Below are 16,725 nucleotides of genomic sequence, written 5' to 3'. Positions count from 1 at the left end.
AACCAAAGAAGTTATATGAATATATGCATAACCCATGGACACAGACAATAATGGGGTGAAGGCCTGGAGAGGGGTGGGAATGAGGCAGAGGGGGGTCAATGGGGGAAAAATGGAATACCTGTAATACTTTCAAAAATAAAGATAAATTTTAAAAAAGAGTATAAGTCTGCTCCTTCCTTGGTTAAATTTATCCTATGTATTTTATTCTTTTTCAGTTAAACTTATTGGGGTGATGTTGGTTAATAAAATTATATAGGTTTCAAATGTACATTTCTATAATGCATATCTGTATATTCCATGTGTGCCCCTCACCCAAAGTCAAAACTTTCATCACCATATATTTGACCCCCTTTTTCTTTTATTACCCCCTACTCCCCCTTCCATCTTGTAACCACCATACTGTTGTCTGTTATGAGTTTTGTTTTTCTCTTTTGTTCATTTGTTGCTTTCAGTTTTATATCCCACATATAAGTAAAATCCTATTGTTCTCAGTTTTTTCTGAATGACTTATTTTGCTTAGCATATTTTCAAGGCCCACCTATGTTGTTGTAAATGGCACTATTATTTTATTTTTTCTTATGCCTGAGTAGCATTCCATTGTATATTAATTTTTTGTTTTTTGTTTTGTTTGTTTGTTTATTAAGCCTCACCTGAGGATATTTTTTTTGAGAGAGAGAGAGAAAGATAGATGTGAGAGTGACACATCGATTGTTTGCCTCCTGCATGCTCCTTGACCAGGCTGGGGATCGAACCTGCAACCCATGTACATGCCCTTACCAGGGAATCGAACCTGAGAACCTTTGATATGTGAGCCAAGGCTCTAATCATTAAGGCACACTGGCCAGGGTTGAAATTGTTTTCTTAATTTCTTTTTGTATTGTTCATCGTCACTATAGAAATGCAACTTATTTTGAATCCTGTATCTTTGATGATTTTTTTTTTTAACTCTAGCAGCTTTATTGTGAGATTTTTAGGGTTTTCTATATATAAGCTCATGCCTTTTTTAATATATCAAATTTGGCTTCTTTCACATTTTTATCCACATTATTTCTTTTTATAAACTAATTTTTTCTGGTTAGAACTTTCAATAGTATATTGAGTAGAAGTGCTAAAACTGAGCATCCATGTTTTGTACCTGACCTTAGGGGCAGAGCTATAACAAATGAGTATGATGTTAGCCATGAGTTTATTTTAGTTTTCTTATTATTTGAAATGTCTTCCCAAAATTCATATTTTGATGTCCTAACACTCAGCAAAAGAGAAAATGATTGTATTTGGAAATAGAGTCTTTATACAGGTAATCCAGTTAAAATAAGGTCATTAGGTTGGGCTCTTATCCAATATGGTTAGTGATACATAAGTGGGAAATTGAGAGACAGAACAGCAATCAAAAGGAGAATGCCATGTGAATATGAAGATAGAGAATGGATTGATGGTTCTACAACTCAAGGAATGCCAATGAACTTCAGCAAAACATCAAAAGCTAGGACAGAAGCATGGAACCAATTCTTACAGCTCTCAGAAAGAACCAACCCTGCTGACAGCATGATTTTGTATTTCTAGCCTCCATAATTTTGAGGAAATAATTTTTTTTCTGTTTAAGCAACCTAGTTAATAGTACTGTGTTAAAGTGGCCCTAGCAAACTTATACACTTCCAATTCTTAATTTACTGAATGTTTTACCATGACATAGTGTTGAATTTTATCAAATGTTTTTCTACATCTATTTAAGGTAGTCATGTGTTTTGTTTTGTTTTCCCCTTTATCCAGTTAATGTGGTATATTACATTGGTTAATTTTCTTTGTTGAATTTTGCATTTTGGTAATAAACTCACCTTGACCATGGTGTATAATTATTTTAATATGTTGGTGAATTCAGTGTGCTAGTATTTTGTTGATGAATTTTGCATCAATATTGATAAATGATATTGGTCTGATGTTTTCTTTCTTTGCTATGTCTTTATCTGGCTTTGATATCATGGTAATTCTGGATTCATAGAGCAAGTTAGAAAATGTTCCTTCCTTTTTAATATGTTTTTAACATGTTGGTGTTAAATCTTTCTTAAATATTTGTTAGAATTCACCAGAGAAGCTTTCAGGTCCAGGGTTTTCTTTTGGAGGTTATATTTTGATTGCTGTTTCAATCCACTTACTATTTAAGACTGTTCAGTTTTATTATTTCTTTGTAAATCAGTCTTGCTATTTGTTTGCTTCTAGGAGTTTTCCCACTGCTTCTAGTTCATCCAATTTATGGGCATATAATTGCTCATGCTATATATGTATTCATTTTTATTTTTGTAAATTTGGTAATAATGTCGCTCATTTGTTTCATATTTAATAATTAGAATTGCCTCTTTTTCTTAGTCTAGCTAAGGTTTCTCAATTTTATTTATTTTTTCAAAGAACCAACTTCTGTTTACACTGATTTTCTGTTTTTATTCCTTAATTTGTATCTCTCCACTTTAAATTTTATTGATTATTTTTGTCCTCTGATTTTGGCACAAATTTCTTCTTATTCTGCTTCTTTTAATGTATGAAATTAGGCTTTTTATTTGAGATCTTACTTCTTTTTCAATTTATGTATTTTCTGCTATAAATGTCCCCCTTTGGGCTACTTTAAGTGTGTCGCCTAAGCTTTTTTTCATTTATCTTTATTGTTGAAACTATTACAGATGTCCCCTTTGCTTTCCCCCACTGACCCCCCCCCTCCACAACACTTGGCCTCCTCCCTAGGCCTTCACCTCACTATTGTCTATTGATGGGTTTTGCATTTATGCATATAAATTCTTTGGTTAATCATTTCCCACAAACCCTCCCTGTGATATTCATCAGTCTGTTCCATGCTCCCATGTCTCTGGATCTGTTTTGTTAATCAGCTTATTTTGTTCATTATGTTCCATATATAAGTGAGATCATGTACATGTCTTTCTGTGTCTGGCTTATTTCACTTAGCATAATACTTTCCAGGTCCATCCATGTTGTCTCAAAGGTAAGAGTTGTTTTTTTTACACTTCCATACTATTCCATTGTGTAACTGCACCACGTTTTTTTAATCCATTCATCTACTGAAGGGCACTTGGGCTACTTCCAGATCTTAAGTATTGTAAATAATACTTTTATGAACATAGAGGTGCATATATTATTTCTGATTGGTGTTTTAGGCTTCTAAGGATATATTCCTAGAAGTGGGATCACTGGGTCAAATGGCAGTTCCATTTTTAATTTTTTGAGGGAACTCCACACTGTTTTCCATAGTGGTTGTACCAGTCTGCATTCCCACCAGCAGTGCGCAAGGGTTCCTTCTTCTTCATATCTGTGCCAGCACTTGTTGTTTGTTGATTTATTGATGGCAGCCATCCTAGCAGGTGTGAGGTGGTCATGCACTGTTGTATTAATTTGCATCTCTCTGGTAATTAGTGACATTGAGCATTTTTTCATATGTCTCTTGGCCATTTGTATGTCCGATTTTGAGAAGTGTCTATTCAGGTAATCTTCCCATTTTTTAATTGGGTTGTTTGTCCTCCTCTTGTTGAGTTGTATGAATACTTTATGTATTGTGGAAATTAACCCCTTATCAGATGTATCATTGACATATATGTTCTCCCATACAGTGGGTTCCCTTTTCATTTTGATTCTGGTTTATTTTGCTGTGCAGAAATTTTTAGTTTGATGTAGTCCCATTTGTTTATTTTTGCCTTGTTATTCTTGCCCTAAGTGATGTATCACTGAAAATTCTGTAACAAGAAATGTCTGAGATTTTGCTACCTACATTTTCATCTAGAATTTTTCTGTTTTCACAACTTATATTTAAGACTTTTATCAGTTTTGACTTTTTTCTTGTGTATTGCATAACTTGGTGGTCTGGTTTCACTTTTTTTTTTTTTTTTTTTTTTGCATGTACCTGCCCAATTTTCCTAACAACATCTGTTGAAGAGATTATCTTTAGTCCATTGTATACTCCTGCTTCCTTTGTCAAATATAAATTGAGCGTAATGACTTTGGTCGATTTCTGGGTTCTCTGTTCTGTTTCATTGATTTATATGACTGTTCTTGTGTAAGTACCAGGCTGTTTTGATTACCTTGGCTTTTTAGTATAACTTGATATTTAGTATTGTTATCCCTCCAACTTTGTTCTTCTTTTTCAAGATTACTGTGGCTATTCAGGGTGTTTTTTGGTTCCATATGAATTTTTGGAGTATTTCTTCTAGATCTCAGAAATATGCCATTGGTCTTTTAATAGGGATTGCATTGAATCTATAGATTGCTTTGGGTAGTATGGACATTTTAATGATAATAATTCTACCAATCCATGGACAAAGTATATTCCTTCACTTGTTTATATCTTCTTCTATCTCTTTTTTAATGTCGTAGTTTTCTGAGTACAGGTCTTTTATCTCTTTGGTTAAGTTTATTACTAAGTATCTTAATTTTTCTGTTGCAATGGTTAATGGAATTGTATTTTTAGTTTCTCTTTCTGAGAGATCTTTATGGTGTATAAAAATGACTTCAATTTCTGGGTGTTAATTTTGTATCCTGCTACAATGCCAAATTTATTTTTCAAAATCTAGTAGATTTTTTGGTGGAGTCTTTAGGATTTCTATGTACAATATCATATCATCTGCAAATAATGACAGTTTAACTTCCTTCTTTCCAATTTGGATACCTTGTTTTTTTCTTGTCTGATTGCTGTGGCTAAGGCTTCCAGTACAATGTTTGAATAAAAATGGTGAAATCGGACATCCTTGTCTTGTTCCTGTCCTTGGGGGAAATGGTTTCAATTTTTGCGCATTGAGAATGATGTTTGCCATATATGGCTTTATTATGTTCAGGCACGATCTGTGTATTTCCATTTTGCTGAGAGTTTTTATCAAAAATGCATGTTGGATTTTGTCAAATGCTTTTTCTGCATCTATTGATATGATCATGTGATTTTTGTCTTTCAACTTGTTTATGTAATGTATCACATGTATTGATTTGCTAATATTGTACCAGCCATATATCCCTGGAATAAATTCCACTTGGTCAAAGTGTATGATGTTTTTAATCTATTGCTGGATCTGATTTTCTAATATTTTGTTGAGGAATTTAGCATCTATATTCATCAGGGATATTGGCCTGTAGTTCTCTTTCCTTTATTGTCTTCATCTGGGTTTTGGATTAAGATAATGCTGGCCTTGTTTAAAGAGCCTGGAAATGTTCCTTCCTCTTGGATGTTTTTGGAATAGTTTGAGTAAGTTAGGTGTTAGTTCTTTGAATGTTTGGCAAAATTCCACTGTGAAGCCATCCAGACCAGTGCTTTTGTTTGCTGGTAGTTTTTAAAATTGTTAATATTGCTTCAGTTTCATCAGTTTCTATTGGTCTGCTCAGGTTTTCTAATTCTTTCTGATTCAGCTTTGTAGTTGTGTTTTTTTTTCTAGGAATCTGTCCCTGTCATCCAGGTTGTTCAGCTTGTTGGCATATAGTTGTTCATAGTATTATCTTACCATCCTTTTTATTTCTGTGGTGTCAGTTGGCATTTCACCTCTTTCATACCTGATTTTATTTATTTGGGTTCTTTCTCTTTGTTTCTTGATGAGTCTGGCTAAAGGTTCATCAATCTTCTTTATCTTTTCAAAGAACAAACTTTTGGTTTCATTAAAATTTTTATTGTTCTTTAGTGTCTATGTCATTTATTTCTGTTCTGATCTTTATTATTTCCTTACTTCTATTTGCTATGGGCTTTTCTTATTGTTCTCTTTATAAGTCTTTATGTTGTAGGGTTAAATATTTTGTTAAGTATTTTTCTTATTTATTGAGGTATGCTTGTAGTGCTATGATGAAATTTCCTCTCAGGACTGTTTTTTCTCTGTCCCATAGATTTTGAGTTGTCATGTGTTCATTTTCATTTCTTTCCAGGAATTTTTTATTTTGTCCTTATTTTCATAGGTAACCCAATCATTGTTTAATAAGATGCTATTTAGCCTCCATGTCTTTGAATGTTTTTGGCTGTATTTATTGTAGTCTTTGACTGTTTTATGATTTCTAATTTCATGCTATTGTGTCCTGACAAGATGTATGATATGATTTCAATCCTCTTGAACTTGTAGAGACTTTGTTTCCTAACGTGTAGTCTATTTTCGAGAATGTCTCATGTACACTTGAGAATAATGTATATTTTGCAGCTTTGGGGTGGGATGTTCTGTAAATGTCAGTTAAATCCATGTGATTTAGTGTGTCATTTAAGGTCTCTGTTTCCTTGTTAGTTTCTTTCTTTGAGGTCTATCCAGTGATGTCAATGGTGTGTTCAAGTCACCTAGTATTACTGTATTTCTGTCGATACCTCCTTTCTAGTCCTCCTAGAGGTTTTTTATATATTTAGGTGCTGCTATATTGGGTGCATATATGTTTACCAGGGTTATATCTTCTTGTTGGATCGATCCCTTTAGTGTTATGTAGTGGCCTTCTTTATCTCTTATTATTGGTTTTGCTTTGAACTGTATTTAGTGAGTTATAAGTATTATTATCCCTGCTTTTTTGTTCGTTTGTTTGTTTCCATTTGCACGGAAATGTTTTTCCATCCCTTCATTCTGTGTGTATCTTTTGTTCTGAGGTGGGTCTCTTGTAAACAGTATATATATATATATGGGTCATCTTTTCTTATCCATTCAGCTACCTTATGCCTTTTTATTGGAGTATTTAATCCATTTACATTTAAGGTTATTATTGATAGGTACTTATTAACAGCCATTTTTTTCCCTTTATACCTATGTTCCTCTTTCTCTTAATTTATTCTTCTTAAAGCACTCCCTTTAACATTTCCTGCAATGCTGATTTGGTGGTAATGTACTCCTTTAGCTTTTTGTTGTTGTTCTTGTTGGTCTGTGAAGCTCTTTATTTCCCCTTCAATTTTAAATTATAGCCTTGCTGGATAGAGTAGTCTTATATTCAGGTCCTGGGTTTTCATTACTTTGAATACTTCCTACCAATCCCTTCTTCCCTGACATGTTTCTGTTGAGAAATCAGCTGACATTTTAATGGGTACTCCCTTGTTGCCCTACAACCTTCTGGCTCTCTTTTGCTACTTATATGATTCTTTTTTTTTTGTCTTTAATGTTTGTCATTTTGATTATGATGTGTCTTGGAATGCTCTCTTTGGGTTCATCTTGATTGGCGCTCTCTGTGCTTCCTGCACTTGTGTGACTTTTTCCTTCATCAGGTTAGGGAAATTTGTCATTATTTTTTTAAATATGTTCTCTATTCCTTGATCACCTTCTTCTCCTTCTGGACCCCTGTTATGCAGATTTTGTTACATGTCATGTTGTCCCAAAGTTCCCTTAAACCATCCTCATGCTTTTAAAGTGTTTTGTTGTTGTTTTTTTGCTGCTCTAGTTAGTTTTTTTTTTATTACCTTGTCTTCCAAGTCACTGATTTGATCTTCTGCCTCATGTAATCTACTTTTTTCCCCTTCCAGTGTATTCTTGATGTCATATATGTTATTCTTCATTTCTAACTGATTCTTATTTATGGTTTTTATTTCCTGTATCATATTGTTGTAATTCCTTTTAAATTTCTTGAAATTTTCATTAAGTTCCTTGTGCATCCTTATATCCATTACTTTGAATTCTATGTCTGATAAATTGCTTGCCTCTATTTTGTTTATTATTATTTCTCTAGTTTCCTCCTTTTTTTTTTCTTTTCATTTTTGGGTTGTTTCTTTGTCTCCCCTTTTTACTGTCCCTTTGTACATTTTTCTATGTATGAGATCAAACTATTATGTCTCCCAGTCTTTGTGGGGTGGCCTTATGTAGTAAGTGTTTTGTGGGACCCATTGGTGCAGTTTCTTAGTTTTCCTGAGCTGGGTATTCTTGGAATGACCTTTGTGTTAGTTATTTGGACACCTTTGTTGTAACTGCGTCTTGAATGTTGTTGTCCTGCTCATGGGTGGAATCTCCTCTCAGGATGGCTGACTGTGAGGCTCACCCTTAACCATGTCTTATAAGCTGTTGTGCAGGTGCTGACAAAACAAAACAAAATGCAACACAACAAAACAACAAAACAAAAATATACACAAGACCCCTACAAGAACAACAAAAGCAACCACAAAAGAAGAGATAATTAGGAAGTAGAAAAGAGAACAATGGAAGAAAAGAAAGGAAAAAAATATGAGGAAAAAAAGGGGTGAAAAACGGAATATGAAAGGGCATAGATGAAAGAAAGAAAATAAGAATAAAGAATAGGATAAGGAAAATGGTATAAAAGAAAAGAGGAAGAAACTAATTATAAACAAAAATGGAAGATAAAGAGGATAGACAAAAATAAGAGAAGGAAAAATGAAGAGAAAGCAGGAGAAAGTAGAAAACAAAATAGGGTAAGAAAAGGGAAAGGAAATGTACATATATGAAAGGAAAAAGAGAGACTAAAATAATAAAAAAAAGTCAATAAAGAAGAAAGATCAAGAAGATAAAGAAAAAAAAAGGAAAGTGGTATATATCTCAGCAGAGTTTAATGCCTCCTGAGAGCTCCCTTTGGATCCTGATCTTCTGATGACTGAGGCTGACTGTTCTGTTTGCCATTTCAGGGATGTACTTAGGTGCTAACCACTGTCAGAAACTGTCCTCTTTTGGTTCTTAGCAACTTGTTTGAAGCTTCAAGTGATCTAAAGTTTGTGTCTTTTTCCACAGGACTTGGCTGTTTGCCGAAGTTGCCAAGTTGCACTCTAAGGCCAGTTTTTTAGCAGCCTGGGGCCCAGGGATGGGTCAGCAAACTTCCACAGGTCCCCCGGAGCTCTGCCTCCACCTCCACCTGCTTTTGCCTGCCAGCCAGCTGTCAATTTTAATCACTCAAAAGTCTGTTTCTTAAAGTGCATTAGCTGGAATCTGGAGTATAGACCTCTGGGTCTCTCCTGAGTGGGAGTTTCCATTAAGATCTCAAGGAAAGTGATAGGTGTGGTTCCCCATCCCAGAGCTCTGTCCCAGAAAGTTCCCTGCCCTCAGCTGGGTGGAGATTCTCCTATGCAATCCAGTGAGATCAGCTGAAAACTGGGACTTTTGGAGAAGAACCAGTCAGGTTCCAGTGATAGTGGGGTGGATGGCTCCATTCCCAAACCAGTCACTGACACTCTCTGAGACTGTTCACACTTCTGCCGCTGTCTTATCTGCAAAGGTTGAGGTGAAGGGTGTGGCAGGCAGGGCTCCTGAGGGTGAGGCAGGCTGTATCACCTAGGGTGGGTTGTTTTTCTTTCTCCTGAGCTGTGGACTCTGGTAGGGGACAGTTCCTCAGGAAAAATGTCCCTTTCAGTGTGGAGGGGTATGAGCAAATGCATGTCTCCTGGCTTCCATTTTCCATGTCTCCCCACAATGCTTCCTACCGCAGCTTCTCCTTAGGTACCTTTAGTCTGCACTGCCCTCCCTCCACCAAAGCCTTGGGTGAGTAGCTGCAAAGGAAAATCCTGTGCTCTGGGTTTTTAAAAAATGAGGCTTTATCTTTAACTGGCTCTGGACTCCCAATGGAAAGAAGCCTGGCTGCCTTTCACAGCTGGATATTACATGGGCCATTGCTCTGATCTGTGGAGCCCAGCCTGGTCCAAGCCTAGATCTTCTCAGGGAAAAGACCTTCCCATAGGTGAGAGATCCCTCTTCACTCTTGGCTTGCTGCTTATGCAAGCTGGGTCAGCACTTCTTGAGACCTTGCCCCTGCTACCAGTCTCCAGGTGTTTTTTCTCTTTCCTTGATATAAGTCTCCTCCTCAGCTGTACTTCAGTTGGTAATTCCGAGTGAATGCTTCTCAATTAGTTTTATTTCCATTCTGGTCCTAGGAGGAAGTGCATGAAAGGTCTGCCTATTCAGCTGCCATCTTCTCCCTATTTTTCTCTTTCCTATGTTTTTGTATGCTGCATTTTTGTTTTCATTTGTCTCCAGTTATTCTATAATTTTATTTTTATTGTGATTTCTTTATTGAATGGGTGGTTCTTTACTATTATGTGTTTCATTTCCACATCATTTGGAATTTTTTAGGTTTTTTTTCTTTTATTAATTTTTAGTTTCAATCCATTGTGATCAGAATAAAAGCTTTTTATGATTTCAATATTCTTAAAATTTTACTAAGTAGAAGGTCCCTGGCAACCCGAGTCCCTGGCAACTGGAGTCCAAAACTCCTCTCTTGGTACAAGCAGTTACCAAAGCAGGAACTTGGCAACTGACAACCACAAAGTGCCCACAAGGCCCTGACAAACCACAAATGACCAGAGAGCACACCTGTATCTGACTCCAGGAATGACAGAAAAAACAAACAAGATTGAACTCTTTACCCAACTCCCCACTCCCCCTCCCAACCAACTAAGCCCTATGAAAAAGAGTCTCTACCTCCTTGGGGTGGTGACTGCCCATTGAGACTCACCCCACCTGCACCAAGGTGGTTTTCAATAAATCTGTTTTTAGCTCTCAACAAACCTCCTATGTCTCTCACTTGGCAAACCCCCTTAACGCTATGAATTTTTTTGTGGCATACAAATTATCAATCCTGGAGAATATTTCACGTGCACTTGAGAAAATTTTGTATTCTGTTGATGTTTCATGTAGTGTTTTATGTCAGTTAGGTCTAATTGGTTTATAGTGTTCATATCCTCTATTTTATTGTTAATCTTCTGTGTGGATATTCTATACATCATTAAGAGGGAAACACTGAAGTTTCCAACTACTATCAAAAAACTTTGTAGTTCATCAATTTTGTCAATGTTTGCATTATATATTTTAGGAATCTGATATTCAATTCATATATGTTTTTAATTATTATATCTCCTTGATGAATTGCCCCATTTATCAATATATAATATCTTTGTCTCTTATTATCATTTAGAACTTAAAGTCTACTTTGTCTCATATATAGATATTTATTCCTGCTCTCATTTTTTACCATTTTAATAAAATTCCCATTTATGTACTTTCAGTTCCAATTTATTTGTGACTTTAGATCAAAAGTGGATCTTATAGACATCATTGAGTTGGATCATGCTTTCTATCCATTCTACAAGTCTGTATTTTTTTGAACTTTGTAGATATGTTTTTCAAGAAATTAGGAATTTTCTGGCCATTATTTTTTTTCAAATAACCTCTTTCTCATTCTTTCTTTTCTCCATAATACATATGTTGGGCCACTTGAGAGTACACCACAATTCCCTCAGGTTCTCTTCACTTTTCATCATTTTATTCTTCCTGCTCCTGAGACACAATAGTTTCCATATTTCTACTTTCAAGTACTCTGATTTTTTTTCTGCCTCCAGTTTAATTTTGGTGATTAACTTCCCTAGCAAACTTTGCATTTTAGTTATTGTACTTTTTATTTCCAGAATTTCTATTTTTTTCTTTATTTAATTTCTATCACTTTGTTGATGTTCTCATTTTGTTATGTCATTTTACTAATTTCCTTCAGATTTTTTGTTTGTTTGTTTCTGTTATCCTTTAGTGCTTGTGGCATATTTAATATAGATGTTTTAAAGCCATTGTCTAGCATGTCTGATATCTGGTCTTCTGGGACAGTAATATACTTAGTGTGTTTATTTAAATGAGTCGTGTTTTTCTATTTCTTCACATGCTTTGGGATTTCTTATGAATAGTTTGGTATAAGACTATTATAAGGTTTTAACTCTGGAAATCAGATTTTTCTCTTTCTCCAGTGTTTGCTTTTTTTTTTTTAATTTTGAAGATTATAGGACTCTATTTTTATTCCTTTTAAAACTGTTTGTAAAGATTATTTCTTGTCATATTTTATCAATGCTTTTGTTATTACATAGTAAAAGCTAGAAAAGTTCCAGGATGAGTGGAATAGGGAAACTGAGACAGATTGTTAAACAGCAGTTTACAGCCACCTAGTAAACCCTATCTTCCATAAACCAAGGATACTTAAGGATAAATGGTTTGCACTTCTCCTCCCCAGCCAGAGGGTAAATAGCTTAAATCACCCCACTCAGGGAGACAGATAACAGAATCCAGTTAGTGCAATTTGCCAACCACACCCAAGGACAAATAAAGTTAAGAGAATAAACCTCATTTTGTTATGTCAGAATAAAGCTGATGAATGTTCTATTGATCTGCCCCTGGGACCCCCCCTAAATTCCCAGCATTTAAAACCCCTCCAAATTAATGTCCCCATGGGAGCACACCAGTGCCATCACCTTCTCCCCTCCAAGGGGACTTCATGAGACTTACAACCAGGGGAGCAATAGGCAGCAGCAGCTGGTCTTGGGCTTACCACCTGAACATGTCACCAAGGTCTCCAAACCTGTCCTCTCTCTATGACTTCTCAGTGATCCAAAGCAGCTCAGCCTAGGCTCTCCTTTTGCTTCTTCTATGCCCTTCCTTGTTTCATTGTCCTAAGTATATTTTTGCTGCAGCCAATATGTTCTGGCCACAATGGCCAGAAGAATATACCTAAGGAACTAACAGTAAAGGTAGAGCAAGATCCCTACTATACAGGACAAGGCCTGACAAGCTAGCCCAATAATCACCGCCCCCCCTGAGTTCCCATAGAAAGAACAAACCAGTCACACTCTGGCCAAGCATAACCCTATTACTCATTGTAAGACATTGTGTTTAAATCGTTCCTTTTGTGTTGCTAAAGGTCCCCCCTTGTTTCCTGTACCAAAAGCTGACAACCTGACAAATTATTGGAAACCCCTTTACTGCAGTGCCTTTGTGGTTACTGAGCATAAAGTAAGAGAAGAACTGAGGGTCATTGCTGCAGTTCAGCTCTTACATGGGTGAGACGCCGCAACTGTAGCTGCTGGCCAGCTAATAAAGGCTCCAAAATTCAAACACAAACTCTGGTGGTCGTCTGCTGAGGGTGCCCCCAGAACAAATATATTCGTGCTTTCTTTTCCACACTTTGTCTCTTGATTGAAATCTTTCCCTCAAGAAGACAAGAACCAAGGTCTCCCCATTGGTTCATAAGATAATATAGTCTTCAAGTGTAAAATTCTATGATATATCATCTGTGTATTGCATTGTGTGCCCACCTCCCAAAGTCAATTTTTTTCCATCATTGTAAATTTTACCCGTTTTACCACCTCCCCACAACTCCCTCTCCCTCTGGTAACCACCATACTCTTGTCTGTATCTAAGAGTTGTTTTTTATTTATTTGGTTTTCTTATATGTTCATTTGTTGCTCTTATTATATGCCACATATGAATGAAATCATACGGTTTTTAAGTTTTTGCTTCACTTAGCATGATAGTCTCAAGGTCTAGCCATGTTGTCACAAATGGCATTATTTCATCTTTTCTATCAGCTGAGTAGTATCCCATTGTATATATGTACCACAACTTCTATATCCAATCATCTATCAAAGGACACTTAGTTTATTTCCATGTCTTGATCACTGTGAATAATGCTACAATGAACATAAGAATGCATACGCCTTTGTGAATAAGTGTTTTCAATTTTGGAGGGGTAGATATCCAGAAGATAGGTTGCTGGGTCATATGGTGAATTTTTTCTAAATTTTGAAAGCTTTCCAAATCACTGATATAGTGGTTCAGACAGTAAGGTTTCTGTTTTGTGTTTGTTTGTTTCATTGGGAAAATTAGAGCTTGGAGTTTTCAGTTTTTCATTTTGTTGACACCACTTCTGGTGGCACATCTTGAAATAGAATATGTGCTTGTCATCATGAGCTTAAAAAATTTTGATGGAAAGATAAAACAGTGTCAATCTAATATTATTAAATAAATGGAATACTTATACACTTGAAAAGGAAAAAGTATCCATGAAATAGATGAGGAAGGCATTCTAATAACCCATGTAACAAATATTTAATGAGTTTTTTTCTTTTAAAATTATTTTTATTGTTGAAAGAATGACAGATATCCCCCTTTTTTCCCCTTTGACTCCTTCTACCACACACCTACCCCCCACCCCAGGCCTTCACCACATTATTGTCTGTGTCCATGGGTTATGCATATATGCATATGAGTTCTTTGGTTTTATTGACAATGATCTGAGCATAGGAAAAATATGATAGCTTAAAAAATTAATGTGATATTATGAAATAAATACAAGAGTAAAATACTTGAAATAGGGGAAGAAGATATTCCTGATCTACCTTCCAAAGTAAAAAAAAAAAACAAAAAAACCCTAGAATATTGGTTTCTTAAAAGGGCATCAAATTTTTTTTCAATTATGTGACAAATTGGAAAGAATGGTGAGTATATTAATCAAACTAGACAGATTGTTATATGAGAAATATTTGAAAGAACTTTATTTATCCTAAAACAAACTTCATTTTAAGGCAGGAGAGCTCTCCTCAAATATGTGAAAATTTACCATGCATAAAATAGAACTCGTTTTGTTTGCCGCCAAAGATTAATATCAGTTTAACAGGATCTGAGAAGGTTATTTGGCTAAGACCAATGGTGATATCTAAAAAGTCAAATATATAACCATAATGTAAGACAGATCTTTTTAATTCAGAGAACTGTCTAATTGAGAGCTTCAGTCATCACATGAAGAGTTTTCAATGGCATTGTATATTTGTATTTAAAGTCAGTATCTCACATGGGGTATAATATTTATTTAAATTTCTTAGTTTTTGTTGATAAATTAAAAAGACCAAATTCAGTTCAATGTGAAAGTTAGAGTGAAAATCAAAGTTAGTAGCTATCAATTATTCTATAAAATTGTATCCCTAGCAGAGATAAATTGTATCACTACCTTTGGGATAGGGAAATATTATATTATTTGCACCTTTAGGCTCTTGTCCTGTATCACTTCAGCAACAACTACTGATCATAACAGTTTCTGTTTGCTGAGTTATTACTTTTTACAGGCACTGTATTAAGTGATTTTAGATGGACTAGTATATTATTTAATCCTCATAACATTCTTATAAAATAGGTACTATTATAAAATCTTGTTTGACAGATAAGGCAAATTTCTTTTTTTTAAGATTTTTAAAAAAATATATCTTTATTGGTTTCAGAGAGAGGAAAGGAGAGGGAGAGGGAGAGAGAGACGGAAACATCAACGACGAGAGAGTCATTGATCGAGCCCGCAACCCGGGCATGTGCCCTGACCAGGAATGGAACCCCGATTGCCTGGATCCTAGGTCGACGCTCAACCACTGAGCCACACTCAGACAAATTTCTTAAAGAGGGTAAATAACTTCTTCAAAGGTCAAAAAGCTGGCAATTTGAACCAATGTGTATTTTACACCAAAGATAAACTAGTTACCACTATACATTATTTTCATTTTCACCAAAAATTACACTATCACTGAGAAAAGATTTTCTTTACATCCTTAATAGATTTCTGTTATCCTGATATTACTAACCATAGTAAAATTTACATTAGCAAAAAAAAAAAAAAAAAAAAACAATCCTGTTACAACTTTCCATGTCTCTTTTAGCTCGATTTCATTGGAAATATGAAAACGGTGTTCAGACATATCAGTCTTTTCTTCTAAAATTGTCCTGTTTACTGAGACCTTCATTAATTAAACCTCTGGAAGCTGTAAAAACAACATACTAAGAAAAGTGTTTTTCATTTTTAAGCATAATGAGTAATTTTGCAATGTGAGTTAAGGCATATATACTCATAAGGGTTTAGATAAGTGTATAAATGAAATAATTATGTTTGTAGATGGTAGAAGGATGTCTTTGCATCCACCATTATTGCATTTATTAGAAACCCTAGAAATATCCATAATGACATAAGCATTCTAGAACTAGTCACCAATGAAATGTGATTTGAAAACCACTGTGACATGTGCATCCTAATATTTCATCATACTTCTAAGGTTTGATTTTCTTATGAGCTAAAACATAGTAAAGGCTCCATTGAAAACTACACTTGATGAGACATAAATAAGTCTGAATTCTAAACTCAGTTTTCCCATGAACTTATCATTTACTTTGGGTAAAAAAAAAATGGTTTCTAAACCTCACTTTATTCTAAGTAGGTGGAGAGTGGAGAGTTTGGACAAGGTAACCACCAATGTTGCTTTAAGTTACAAAGTGCTGGTAAAGTGTAAATACGTTATCTTGGAAAGATCAACAATTAAAATATATTAGTTATATTATCTTATCATATTGATCCTTCAAATAAAATTATGTAAATATATTTAATATACATATAATATTTTTTATAATATAATCTACAAAATGTTTTCACATAGGTTTCCTCATTAATATCCGACAGCAACTCTGGGGGGGAACAGTATATGACTTTAGTTATTTATTTATTTTTGTAATAACATTATATGCCCCATTTTCTAGACATGAATATTAACTTGGTGAAGGTGACTCACCTGAAATACCATTTTTATACTTGAACCTAAATTTCATATTAACCCAAAGCAATAATAACAACTATAATTAACATTAAATAGGGACTTAAAAATGCTGAGCACTATGTTAATTACTTTAAGATGAATGTTCTCACTTAATCTTCAAAACAACTTCATAAGTTAAATATTATCATCACTGGCATGCCACAGATAATAAACACATAGATAAAGAAAATGTGCACACAAACACACACACAGTGGACTACTATTCAGACTTAAAATGAAGGAAATCTTGATATTTATAACAAGTAGTATAAACTTATGGGGCATTATGCTAAGTGAAATAAACAATACAGAAAAAGACAAATGCTGTGTGTTTTAAAAAACATGTAGCATCGAAGAACAAAAGTTGATTTCAGGGAAACAATGTAAGATATTGATTGCCAAGGGCTAAGGAATAGAGGAAATGAAAA

The sequence above is a fragment of the Miniopterus schreibersii genome, assembly GCF_964146895.1.
Source record: "Miniopterus schreibersii genome assembly, chromosome: X".
In the NCBI taxonomy this organism is placed as follows: Eukaryota; Metazoa; Chordata; class Mammalia; order Chiroptera; family Miniopteridae; genus Miniopterus; species Miniopterus schreibersii.
The sequence above is the reverse complement of the archived record's forward strand: the minus strand, read 5'-3'. Positions refer to the sequence as shown.